The following is a 14,544-nucleotide window of genomic DNA, read 5'->3' on the forward strand; positions in this document are numbered from 1 at the left end:
GAGTGAGGATTAACACACACACACACACAAAAAAAAAAACTCATCCAATCATTGTCTGAAACCTCAATTATAAATCTACATAATTTCTACTACATTCTGACTTCTGTTATCCTTCAAATAGTCTTACCATCTTCCTCCCCAAAACAGGCATTTCAAACAATCCTCTTTCCCTTCAATCTTCTCTTGCTTTCCTCTAAACATAACCTATTATATATTAATCATTTTCTTCTTTCAGAATCCTACTTTCTATCAGATAACAGCTCTCTTTCTCCATCTACTTATCTTTCACTTTATTCCTAGTTTTCTAACATCCATAATGATAAACCTTATAGTCTTCAAACAGATTTTTCTTTCATTTTCTCTTCAGTAGACTTTCCAACCCATGTACATACAGGGGTAGGCAAAAGTAGGTTAACAGTTGTGAGAATGCAAAACAGTTTATTCTTGTGTTATTTGTTTGTATTATTTGTCTTATTGTTATCATTTCGTATCCTTACTTATGATTTCTCTTTTAGGTAATGATGGCTGGTAATTTACTTTTGCCCACCCCTGTATATTTGTCAGCCCCAATAAATAAATTGAAACAAACAGAAAACATACAGACAATTTAAAGCTCCTAATTTATCTCAGATTCTTTCTCATTCATTCATTTATTGATGGAGCATGTGTCTAGTGGACATATGCCCTCAATTATTCTCTGTAATTCAGAAAGCAGGGTTGAGAAAAGCATTCAGGAAAATGCTAGAATAACAGAGCCAAGCTGACTCAGGCTCTTCACTCACAGAAACCAAGCAATTTGTGGGGTACAGGCTCAAAAAAAGGAAAAACTAAAAGTTATACTAGACATAGATGGAAATAGACACACACACACACACACACACACACACACACACACACACACGAGTTGTCCCAGAGTGCTCAAAGTCTATCCAGCAAAGGTAGATTTGAAAAGGAACAAATCAGTAGGACTAGCTAAAATGAAACAGGCAGAAAGCATTCAGACAAAAATAGATCAGGACTCTAGGTTCATTCTAGGCTGCAAGAGAAATTTGGAGCAATTTAGTTCCTTTCCTGAGATCCCTAAGGAATTCTTTCAAATATCTAGCTGAAGTATGGTATATTGAAATCATTTCCCCAAACCTTAGCCAATATTTACTTCTCCATTCTCTGAACTCCTAAAGCACTTATTGTCTGTAAAACTCATCTGGGAACTAAATCATAAACTACCTTGTTCACAGTAATGAAACTATTAACCAACATACACAAAATTTATTTACATATTAAAATCAGTGTAGTCCTCTTTAAACTATTTAACTTAGGAGGTTATTTACTCATCTATTCATTGCATCCAAACATCTGATGCATTTAAGCAATATCCTCTAGTGCCTAACTACATGTGTACTGTCACCATTGTTCAAAATATTTCCGACTTCCTCTTCAGGAGTGTTTTCCAAAGTCAGTTAAATCTAAGTCAACCAAAAAAATCACTGCCATTTCTATGACTCTGTGAATTTAAACCAAAACTACTCTTTATTCACTCTACTTGATACCAACAGATCTTCAGCATTTCTAAAAATCTTTAGAACTGAAAAGATTTGTCACCACTAAAACTATTCAGAATAACATTATGCCTGTATTATTTGTAATTGTGACATCCTGGAGGGATTATGAACTCCTAGACGATAGGGACCATGTTTTACTCACCTTTATAGGCTCCCTCCCCCAACAGCACACAATAACTAGTCAATAAATAGGTAAATTGTACAGAATGTGCTAAGAGGCTCAGAAGGCAATTCAGAAAAGGTGTTCCAATAAAGCTCTGAACACTACTCTGAAAATGACTACCAATATACAAAAATTCTCATCAAAGGTATACTTCTAGTATTTGTTTTATTAAAAATCTATTTTCTGAAATCTTGCACTGTTTCTGAATTAATTCAAACTGTCTTTCTCTCCCTAAAAGAATATAAGTATTACAAATTCCTTGAGGGAAAAAATTTCATCTAACATTATTATCTTAAAAATTAATTAAATAAAATCAGACAGATTCTTAAAACAGCTAAAAATCTCTAAGCAGTAATTTAGGCCTGAGGTAAGAAAATTCAAATTAAACCAGCCCCAAACTCCAGACCAGATTTACTCAGATTAAACTAGTCTCAAATTAGACTAGAACCTTTGGTCCCATCCCTTCAATTTTTTGGCAGAATTGTTACAGTTCCATTCTAATCCATTCTGTCTTCTCCCCTTAAATCTAAAGGCTTTCCCTAGTAATATATCCTTTCTCTCTCTCTTTCTCTCCCTCTCTCTCTCTCTCTCCCTCTCTCTCTCTCTCTCTCTCTCTCAGACACACACACCACCACCACCACCACCACCACCACCACCCACATTTTGTCTGCAATACCACCATATTGCTCAGCAATTTTACACATTTCCACTATATCACTAAAGCAGTGAACACTATCAGTCATTCAACAGGTATTTTATTAAGCAGTTAAGAAGCAAACTGTTGTGAGGGTCCCCAGAAATTAAAGTAAATCGCAGCTCTAGAGCAGGTTACAATTAAGCCACCATTTCCCAAACAAAGAGAATAATTCCATAAACAAAGACAAAATTTATCACTATATAATCTACATGTGAATACTGTTTTTATTGAGAATAAGAGAGATCTCAAGAGGTGGGGTTACTTAAACAAGACTTCCTAAAACGGGAGCAAGATCTTTCTATTCTCCCAATCTCAGTCACACTGACTTGGTAATGTTGCACCTCATACACAAATTCCAAAAACCAGTACTTTATGAATCTATCCTAATATACAAGTAATATACCATTTTCCACCATATTAGCAACATCTTCGCGGCTTAAGTATGCTAATTTCATTATAACTTCCACAAATCTCAGTCTAACCTTTGTAATTTAAATCTCCCTCACAGCAACTATATCCAAATGTCCTCAGAATTCTTTACCTTTTCTACACCCTCTCACAAAATTAGCACTACCTCCTTCATACCCAGTCCCTCATCCTCCTCCCTTTTTTCACATTTCCCCATCCCTCCATCCATAAAAATGAAACACATATCAACGCCAATCCTTCCTTCCTGAATAAGTAAGAATTGCTGTAAAAGCCTGGAAAGAACAATTAAGAGTCATCTTAATCCATTCCCAGATTCCCCACACTCAAACTCTCCACAAGACAAAAAATACTACTTCGAAATTTACCTGGTAACCAATTCCAAGATGAACTATCATTGCCAAACAACTCCTCATCTCTAACCAGCAATCCTTATGCTGCAAAGATGCTGTTTCTGCAACCTACTCTTTCTTACAGGACCATCCTTCACACCTCCCTTTATCATCTCACCCAGTATGTCCAGTCTAATTTTAAATGCTTTCTCTTTAAGCATATCAAAGATATAAAAACATAGAATAAAAAAGTTTAAACAGTAACTATCAAAGGTTGGAAAGGAGAAGCAGGAAGGGGATTAATGCCAGTGACACAAATCCTTTCCATTCATAGTAAGAAGTCTTTTCACTACTTCATAATGTCATTTTAATCAATCAAGAAATAATAGTACATGGGGATTATTTTTGGACCTTGTGAAAAGCATGATATAAACTACCAAAATTAATGCTTAGAAGTAGTAGACTGGAAAGTGGAACTGCAACTGTACAAGTGAGACAGGGCTATAGCTTTTCATTACAATCTCCCTCAGTCTAATTTTATTTTTAAATTATGTACATGTATAATTCCATATACTTTAAAAATGGGAGAAAAACAATAATGACATATTACTATATTTAAGTCCATAAACTTACAAAAATTTTTAAAAATGATAACACGGGAGGGAAAAAAAACAGACCCTCTCATACTATGATGACTGTAAAAATGTAAAATATTGAAGCATCCTACAGGAATATATAATGTACTGACATAGAGTTTTCCAAATTTTAAAAAATGATCTGGATTTATTTCTGTAAGAAAATTTAATAAAAGCCCCTCTCCACTCTAATGCTAAATTATCATCCTCCTTTAGAGATACAGTAGTTGTTAAATGATTGAATTTTTCCATCCTTCTCCCAAATTTCTATCTTCCCCATTAATCCCTCCACCCTCTACTTCCATAAAAGGATTTTTCATACTATCCTCTCCTCAGCTGAATTAATATTATAATGTAGTATGTATACAAATCTTTCTTAACAACCAATTTTCAGGTGAATAAAGCTTTAAGAGTACGGTTCTAGCCCCAGCCGGCATGTGTCAGTGGTTGAGTGTCAACCTATGAACCAGGAGATTAGGGTTCGATTCCTGGTTAGGGCACATGCCTGAGTTGTGGGTTCCATCCCATGTGGGGTGTGCAGGAGGCACCCAATCGATCAATGATTCTCTCTCACCAGTAATGTTTCTCTCTCTCTCTCTCTCCCTCTCCCTTCCTCTCTGAAATCAATAAAAGTGTCTTTTTTTTAAAAGAATATGGTTCTAGCCGAGAGGTCCCCTCTTAAAATCTGGTATGGTGTGAATTCAGCAAATGCATTAGTTCTTGGTTCATTTCCTGATATAAAAATGCTAATACTCCCTCCAACCTGGATTTAGAATTATCCAGTCTCTTCAGGTTCCCCTAGACCTCAAGGCAACCAGCCCTGACCTTGCAACTTAAGACCAAAACAGATATTCTAGATCCTCCATTCTGCTGGCCCACACTCTGTAGGCTGGTGCATTTTCTTCAATAACATTATGCCTTAGTAAGAGTATACATTCAGGAACTGTGAATGGCAAAAGTTCTCCCATCTGCCCCAGAGTTATGGAACCAATCCAGTCAATTATACTAATTGGAGCTACAAATGGAGCCTCCAAAGGGCCACCATGCATGGAATCCCCCCACCATTACTTATAACCTTGTGTACTGCAATCCAGGCTGAATAATATGGCACTAGTTCTCGTGGAACAGTTAAGCTGGGCCGAAAACCGCCAAGTCAAGTAATTTCCATTCCAGCATTTGCCGGAGTACTGTTCACCCAGCCTCTGGTAAGTGACAATACTTCAAATTTGCTAAAATATAAATTCCATGACCTAGAGAATACCTGTAGGCCAGGTGTTTGCTGAAGATCTGTTTCAGAGATTCTCACATTCACTGGTACATGTCTAAAATGTCTCAGACCAAACTACAGACTAAGGTTTAATTCTCAGTGACCCCAACCACTGCCGGGAGCCACACTTACCAGATGTCATCTAATGAAGAGCCCAAACAGGTTCGGAACTAGGCCATCCGGGCCCATCTGGAATCACTCCTTAGTCCTTGGCCCAACATTTATTAATTCTACTATATCTGTCTATTCTATCATGCGTTCTCTACATATTCTCTAATTTTAGCACTCCCTCTTGCTTCAAACGCTATTCTTTCTATTCACGGAAACTCCTTCTATTCCCTCTTTCCTTTCCTTAGAAATGCTTCGGTTTTTTTCCATAACGAAATACCTAATATATCTGCACAATGAACACCCCCCCACCCACCCAACCCTCAAGACTTCTCCACAGCCATCGCCTGCATTCTTCCACCTATTCTTCGCCCCGGCCTCTCTCCCCGTACACACTCCCACTAGGTTTCCTGCAAGGATTCCCTTTTCTCCAACCCCTGCCCTTCCCTTCTCCCAAAGAACATTCAGGCAGCAACAGTGACTGAGGCCTGCGGTGCATAAAGCACTGCACCAGGCACGGTGCACAGAGAGCTGCTGTCTCCCTAGCCTTTTCACTCCCACGCCGAGCACCCTCTGGCCTCCCCATGCAAACACTCCACCTTCTTCCCTACCTCCGACACCCCCCTCAGGCCTCGGAGGCCGCCTTCTCGCCTCTGCCACCCCCGTCATTATCCTTTCTCAACCCCCCAACCCACCATCCGCGCCCTGCTTCCTCCCGTCCCCCAGCCTGCTCCAGCGTTTCCCCCGGCCTCAGCCGGTCCCCGGGCCACCCCCAGCCTCGCCACGGCTCGCTCCCCCCGGGGTCAGGCCATTACCGCCGCGCGCTCCCCCCGCGCGCCGCCCCCTCCCCCTCCCCCGCCCTCCCCCGGGCCCGGGCCTGCCAGGCCGAGCGCTTTACCGCGGGCGGGCGCCGAATCGCGCGGTCACCGACTGCAGACGGCAGCAGCTCCAACCTTTCTAGGGACCTTGAGAAGAGGGGAAGGGGGGAGGGGGGAGAACTTTTGCTGTAGCAGCTTCGGCAACTGCTCCCACCCCTGCGCCTTTCTCCTCTTCCTCCCCCTCCTCCTCCTCCTCCTCTTCCTCCTTCTCTTCCTCCTCCCAGAGCAGTAGAGACGCAGACATGCCGCGGCTAGAGCGCCGCCGCGGTCGCCGCCGCTGCCGTCACGGTGCATTGTGGGAAGCCCAGCACACGGGAAGCGCCGCGCGGCACCAGCTCTCTCTGGTCCCGGGACCCGTCTGGGAAGACCCAGCGTGGCTTCGATTCCGGTGCCTGCGTGTCACCCGCCCAGCGTGGCCGGGGAGGCTGGTCCCCGCTACGGGTCCCCGGGCTGCGTCTGGGAGGATAGCGGTTTGAAAAAGATCGGAACTGTGGGCGTCTCTTTAAGTGGATGTCCGCCTTCAGCCTTAATCAGTGCCTAGCGTACTGAGAAGCGGAGGACTCGGGGGTCGTGTGTTTCAGGCCCGGGGAAGAAAAAGGGAAAGGGACGTAGATGAAAGGTTATCTGCCAGAATTTCTTAGCTTTTTCGTTTCTCCTCTCTTACCTAGCCCCCTCCTCTCCACCTTCATTCGTTATCCTCCACCACCCCAAATGCCACCTTTTCCGGAAGGGGCAGCCCTGCGCCCTTGAAGGGAGCAAACCCCGTTGGTGTCTGCAAACAGATGCCGGGTGTGAACATAAAGATTAAGAGATACGGCCCTGGACCTATTTGCGCAAGGTCTGACATGGTATTTTCCGCTCACTTCACCTGGGGCCCAAAACTTCTCCGTCTATCTGGCAAGTACTTGGTAATGCTAGAGTTGCTCAAGTATGTCTCAATCCTTGGAGGCCCTTTAAGTGACCTTAGCCAAATTGTGAGCTCCGTAATGGTGCCTTCATTCAACATTTATTAAGCACCCTGAGGTGCCTGTGCATACTGGATGGTTTACAATTACTCATCTTTATGTCCCCACCCTAGCACAAGGTCATCCGCGTGACAAAAAAGATGCTTAGTGAATGTCGAGTGATTATGAGTATCGGCCACTTACCATGGGAAGAAACTCGTTACTGTTTCTTCATAATAGTGTGAAGATTTATTTAGTATCTGCAATACTTAACCTCTGAGGGGAGAGGGAGAGGATAGGCATTAAGCTATGTGTATAACCGTTTCTGGAGTTCCTCCCTTGTCCACACTCACCTTTCCACCCTTTGGCAACTGAATGTTCATTTGAATGGTGCTTTCTGGCAAAATTCCAAACTCTGGCATTGTGCACTTGTGATGGCACTGAATTAGATTAGTGTCTGCAAGGTTAACGTACCCCCAGGCACTAACCTTAGTAAATGGTGAGGCCTATTTAGAAATAGCTGAGGCCCAGAGGTTCAACTTAATCTAGACACAGGTAACCAAGAAGAACAAGGATAAGCCACAGTTCCACAATCAACTCTCCAATGTGCTTTCTCCATTAAAATATAGATATTCCAATGAAATGACATTGCATATTATGAATGCTAATTGCAACAAAACAGTGATTCAAGCTAGAGCAAGAGAGTTATCTGGAAGACAGCCTTCTGGCAACTTCTAGCATCTGCAGTGGCATCAAATTCAGAGGTTAAAATGAAAAGCACCTCTGGCAGCAAAGAAGCAGGCTCTGAATATTAGGTAACAGGAAAACTAATAACTGAAAAGGATTGAAGGCCTGGAGATTATACCCAGTGGGCTAAGGTTGGTTGGTTTGCCATTAGGAATAGATCTAGTTCTCTGCTCAGCACCATAACTAAGAAACAATAGAGAAATAACTGTCTAACATGAGCTGAATGAAGAACACTATATTAAAAAAAAAAAAAAAACACTACAGTGCCCAGGGTCCCGGGTTCGATTCTGGTCAAGAGCATGTACCTTGGTTGCAGGCTTCATCCATCCCCAGGCTCCATCCCTGGCTCTCGGGGGAGGGGCAGTGTGTTGGGAGGCAACCAATTTATGGATGTTTCCCTCCCCCTCCCTTCCACTCTCTAAAAATCAATGGAAAACTATCCTTGGTTGAGGATTAATAACAACAACAACAAAACATGTTTATGGGTCAGATTCACCCTACATCCACCCAATCTATCTTACCTGACGTGGCCTAACCCAGAGAGGACTGACACCACTGCTTTGTCTGATGGGATGTCAGGATCTCCCAGAGCCTCTTTTCTCTCCTCTGGCTCTGGAATGGGTTCTCTTCAGTTTTGGCCCTCTGGCTTCTTTATAAGAGGAATGTACCGCCATCTCTTGTCCCCAAAGATTTCACCAGGTCTTCAGAACCTTCTGTACTAACCATCTTTCAACCATCCTGGACCTCTCAAACTCAGGAGTTTGTGAAAGTACCCATGTGTTGCCTGCAGCATGAGCCATTTGTCAAGTCTGGTTCTACCTTAAGGAGAAACTTGGTTTCCTTTTGCAAAGCTCCAAATTCATAGCCTTGTCAGAGATTGGCCCACAGGAGCCTGCCTCCACATCTTGTCATTTCTGCTGGACCCAGAAGAAAAATGGCTTTTCCTGTTCCAATGGGCCATCTTTCCCTGGGACACCTGCCCCTGAGTTCCTGCTTCAGATCTGAAGGGCACTTCCAGATCATTGATATATTCTCACATTCATGACCAAGCTATGGAAACAATTTAAGTGTCCATCAACAGATGAATAGATTAAGAAAATGTGTATACATACAATGGAATATTATTCAACCTTTAAAAGGAAGGAAATCTGCCCTAGCCAGTTTTGCTCAGTAGATAGAGCATTAGCCTGCAGACCAAAGGGTTCTGGGTTCAATTCTGATCAAGGGCACATACCTTGGTTGCAGGCTCCTTCCTGGCCCAGACCCTGGTCAGGGCATGTGCAGGAAGCAACCAATCGATTTGTTTCTTTCACATCGATGTGTCTGTCTTTCCACTCTCTCTAAAAAAAAAGATCAATGGAGAAATACCCTTGGGGGAGGATTAACAAAAAATAAATGAATAAACAAACAAATAAATAAAAGGAAGGAAGGAAATCCTTCTATTTGTGACAGCATGAATGAGCCTGGAGGACATAGAAAGAAAAATACTGCATGATTCCACATATAGGAGGTTACCTAAAATAGTCAAACTCATAGAAGCAGAGAATATGATAGTGATTGCCAGGTGCTGGGGGCGGGGGCAAGGAAATGGGAAGTTGTTATTCAATGAGTATAAAGTTTCAGTTATGCAAGATGAATAAGTTCTAGAGCTCTTGTACAACACGTGCCTACAATTAACAATATGGTATTGTGTACTTCAAATTTTTTCTTAACAAATCTCATATTAAGCATTCTTACAGAGAGAGAGAGAGAAGAAGAGAAGGAGGAGGAGAAGAAAGAGAAAGAATAAAGAAGAAGGGGAAGGAGGAGGAGGAAGAGAAGAGAAGGAATAGGAGGAGAGAGGGGAGGAGGGAGAGACAGAGCTCGGGAGGTATTGGATATATCTATTGCCTTGAATGTAGTGATAGTGTAGTATCAGTGGGGCTTGCATATGTCCAAACTCATCAAATTGTACACATTAAATATGTGCAGGTATTTGTATATGTTATACTTCAATAAAACTTTTTTTAAAAAACAAAAAACTAATGAGTGAGCCTTGGCCAGGTGACTCAGTTGGTTAGTGTCATTCAGATACACCAGGAAGCACCAATGAATGTATAAATAAGTGGAACAACAAATTGATGTTTCTCTCTCCCTCTCTCTCTAAAAATTAATCAATAAATAAAAATTTTTAAACTAATGGAAGGCCTACTCTCTCTTACTTAGTATGTAGAATTTATGTAATGAATTCCTGAGTTTACAAAGATAAGTAGCCTTCCATTTCTCAGGAGCATCTAAGGGAGGTACTCGATTGCACTAAAGTTCATCAACTTGGTTTGGAGGGATACAGGAAAGACATGAGGGAAAAGTCAAGATGGCCAAGAACATAAGAATAAATGAAAACAAGGTCTTGGACCAGGATGATACCAAGGGAAAGGAAAATAAAATAAAGCAATATTATGAGGATACAATTCTACTAGTACTCGAGGTTAGATTGGTATTAAGTCTACAGATTGCAATTAAAGCCTCCTCAGTTTAGTCTATCCAGAGCGTCTTGGTGGTTGAGCATTGACCTATGAACCAGGAGGTCACAGTTCAATTCCCGGTCAGGGTACATACCCAGGTTGTTGGCAAGAGCCCCAGTAGGGGGCATGCAGGAGGAAGACGATCAATGATTCTCTCATTATTGATGTTTCTATCTCTCATAAATAAATAAAATATATATATATTTAAACCCTCCTTGGTTTAAATCCTGCTTCTACCGCTTTTACTAGCTTAACTTCCCTGTGCTGCCAAGTGCCCAGCCTAGAAAATAGGGCTAAATAATAGCAACTTCCTCTTGGGGTTGTTAAGAATGTTAAATCTTAATACATGTGAAATATTTAGAACAATAGTTGACACATAGTTAAATGTTCTGTGTGTTGTAGATAGTAGCAGTAGTATAGTTATTGTTATTCTTACTATTAAGAAGAACTTAAGGATGGTGCTGAACCACATTTTCTAAAAATAAAATCCATTGGGGGGAAAAGTCAGTTCCCGCAAGTGGATTGAAGCAAGACAAAAGGCAGAAACTATACAAATATAAAAAACTACATAAGTGGAAAAATATATTAAAGTGTGCTTGGCATGGGGAATAAAAAGGGCATATGATAAGTAGACAGAGCTAGGAAAAACCTAAGCAATTAAGCTGCATAAAAAATGTCATATTATTTAGAGAATTTATTTCTGAGCACGATCTTTGCCTGAATATTTTATGTGTAAAGCTGATGAAATTGGGCTATTCTAAAGATGCTTCTACTCAGCAAATACCAGTGAATCAAGTTCCCACCTCTTCTTTCCCAAACTTAAAGCAGAATGAAGACAAGTTAACTAATATATTAAATCTGTGAGTTACCATAAAATAGAATAGTAGTTGGAAATTTTTTATTATTCTAGAGCTTTTAAAGATTTTATACATTTGCTTATTGCCAGATAAAGTGATACAATGCAGCAATGAATTTTTTCTTTCTTGTTTTTACTATCTTTTTAATATTTAAATTTAAAAGCATGTTAGAATTCTGGGCTTACCCGGGAATATTAAAACTACCCTGTTGCTAAACAATTATGGAGACCAACATAAAGGAGTCAGTTTCCCAAAAATGACCAGTTTCCTACCTTCCAATGTTCAGAGTAAACATTTACTAAAGCCCACATGCGAAACAACAGAAGAGCTAAAAGGTACTGGCTTGCACTGGGTTCATCAGCTCTGAGATAACTATGGTTTAGAAGGATTCAGGGGGAATACAGGAGTGAAAGGTCAAGATGTGCAAGAACACAAGAATGATGTACTGGCCCTCACTGGGTTGGCTCAGTGGATAGAGCGTCGACCTGCAGACTGAAGGGTCCTGGGTTTGATTCTGGTCAAGGGCACATGCCTGGTTACAGGCTCGATCCCCAGTGGGACCCTTCATTCTCTCTCATCATTGATCTTGTCAGAGATTGGCCCACAGGAACCAGGGCACATGCCTGGTTACAGGCTCGATCCCCAGTGGGATTCCTTCATTCTCTCTCATCATTGATCTTTCTCTCTCTCCCTCTCCCTTCCTCTCTGAAACCAATAAAAATATTTTTTGAAAGAAAAGAATGAAGAGCTGGAGTGGAGGCTTTGTTACCTTTTTGTTTGCGAATTGATTTTTCATAAAGGCAACCATTTTACACTTTCCTGAAGGTCATGCAGATACATAAGAACACAGGGGCTGGGTGCGAAGAAGGCTAGGACATGGTGTAAACCCATGAGAAGCTCTCAGACTAATGGAGGAGGCAGGTTTAAAAAAGCAATAACTTCAGCATAATACCCTGTAAAAACATAGAGGTATAGAGAGGATGCTTTGGGTTCCCTCACTAATGGATCCTATAAACTAGCATATCATTCTGATACCAAAACAGTACTTTCCACCTTGTTTATACATCTAAAAACATACATGTCAAGATCTGTACAAATGTCAAACATTATGCAGGACTTTTATACTTAGAGAAGCACTTATCTCCTGATAATCAAAAAATGCGTAAGCTTTGAAGCTAGTCCTTTCCAACACACACACACACACACACACACACACACACACACACACACACACATCTTGAAATGATTGTAAAATAACCCTTCCTGCCCCATGTGAAAATGTGAGCAAGTAAGGCCGAAGAGCAAGTACAAACCGAAAACTAGGTGGGAGTGATCTATAGTAGTGACATCGAAATGAAACAAAGCATCAGTGACAGAGTAGATGGTGGTCTGATGGGAAAAGGCTGTTTTACCTTTTCTTTCAGGAACTGACATTTCATAAAGACAATTATTTTATACTTTTCCGGAAAAAAAAATTATATGGCTACATACTAGTAAGCTTCATTCTTCCCTTATGAAAAGGGTGGGGTTGGGGTGAGGAATCTGTTTTATAATTGTGAATAAGTCTTCCATGCTGATTATAAAAATGGAGAACCAATAAATATCATCTACTCCAGCCAAGAAAAAAAGGGGAGGGGGGACTTGGAAATCAGCTGATTTGGGGTTTGGTTTTGTTTGCAAAAAAATGAATTTCAATGTCACAGCTGAAGTCATCACCCACTTAGCCTCAGGCCCCGTGGCATCTGAGTCTGCATGAGTGCTCCGCAGACCTCTGGCATGAACAGATATGACATCCGAATAACTGATTCCGAATAACTGGTTCCATAGGGAGAGCCCCGAGTCAGCACGGAACAGTTAATATTGGGGGCATTTGTTTGAAAAGCCAGGGAAGTATACGGCATATTGGGAAAGTGTCCATTTTATGTCTTATAATGGCTTGGTGCTTACAATATTAAACATCAGTTATTTGGAGACTCCATTTATACCAAATGCCCCATTCCCCAAGGTGCCAGATAGTAGAGCTAGCAGAGAAAAGAAAAATGAAAGTCTTTGAGTACAATTTAGTTATCGTAAAACCTTTATCATATATCCCTATGGCACACGTTGTACCATCAGTATTAAAAGTCACATAGGCTGCCAAAACCGGTTTGGCTCAGTGGATAGAGCGTCGGCCTGTGGACTGAAGGGTCCCGGGTTCGATTCCGGTCAAGGGCATGTACCTTGGTTGCGGGCACATCCTCAGTGGGAGGTGTGCAGGAGGCAGCTGATCGATGTTTCTCTCTCATCGATGTTTCTAGCTCTCTATCCCTCTCCCTTCCTCTCTGTGAAATATCAATAAAATATATAAAAAATAAAAAAATAATAAAAAAAATAAAAGTCACATAGGCTATATTCTAGAATCTCAGAAAAGAGGAATAATGGCATCAAATTCTGAATTTATAGTAAAACGACATTAAATGTGCTGAACACATGTGTGAAGCATGTATTTTAAGATCATTTCAAACATTTGCTATTTACTTTACAGCTACTTATACTGAGCAAGAGAAAAGGGTACAGATCTCTCCCCGCGGTGCTGTGGCTTTCCCGACAGACCCGTGCTCTGCTGTGGCAGGCTTGTTTATCAAGGGACCAAAAGTCTCTTAGGCCACAGGTACACATTCTGACCTCATTTTTTCACCTCTTCCTGGGCAAGAAGGAGAGAATAATGTCACATTGAGCAAAGACATTAGAATTTGAGACGATCTCTCAAATAATTTTTTTAAAAGTAATGTTCCTGGGGTGAGGATCAGCCCTCCCTTCTTTCAATCACTTAACATTTTTTGAATGCCTAGTATGTTTCAGACAACATGCTGAGTGTTAGCAATATTCACTTCCTTGAGAAATCCATACATGTGTCCTTTTGTTCATCAACCAAACCATTATTAAATTTATGGTGCTATACCAAATACTAAAAACACTATGGGAAATAAAATACCCTTCCTCCCCTAAAGGAGCTCGGGGTCTTTAGCTGAAGTGCAACATGGTGAAGAAACTGCTTCACTTCAGGGGGATACACTCCCAGACAGGGCTAAGCAGAGGGCCCTGGGGGAACACCCAGCCCCGCTCCGCAGCCAGTACTGCTTTCCCACGGCGACATTTAAGCTGAGACCTGAAAGGGGGTGAGGGGAGGTTCCGGTGGAGCTCTAGGCAGAGGAAGGAGGTGGCAGTACAGAGTCCTAGATCCAAAGAGAGCTCACATTCAGGGACCTGCCAGTCATTCAGAATGAATGAATGCAGGAAGTGGTAAAAGAAAATGAGACTGCAGTGGAAAGCACCAGCAAGCTTCAGAGTGCCTCGTGGGCTAAGCTGAGGTATCTGACCTTTATCCGGAGAGCAGTTTTCCCCAAAGTGTGGCTGGGTGATAAACAAGAGGATTTTAGATGGC

The 14,544-nt window shown here is 41.5% G+C and overlaps 1 protein-coding gene across 16 annotated transcripts in view; it reads right to left on the reverse strand.

Annotated features, from left to right (window-relative positions):
• ZNF148 (zinc finger protein 148) overlaps nt 1-6,344 on the reverse strand; it is a 148,747-nt gene extending 142,403 nt beyond the window's left edge. For 7 of the 16 annotated variants that reach the window (XM_080658461.1, XM_080658462.1, XM_080658463.1 and 4 more), the window contains exon 1: nt 6,089-6,295. The gene's annotated coding sequence lies outside the window, so the exon portion shown is untranslated. Of the gene's footprint in view, nt 1-6,088 lie in introns of all 16 variants that reach the window. The other 9 variants (XM_080658458.1, XM_080658460.1, XM_080658454.1 and 6 more) reach the window with 4 other exon arrangements.
• Nucleotides 6,345-14,544: the final 8,200 nt, after the last annotated feature.

This window comes from Plecotus auritus, assembly GCF_963455305.1.
Source record: "Plecotus auritus genome assembly, chromosome: 2".
Taxonomy (NCBI): domain Eukaryota; kingdom Metazoa; phylum Chordata; class Mammalia; order Chiroptera; family Vespertilionidae; genus Plecotus; species Plecotus auritus.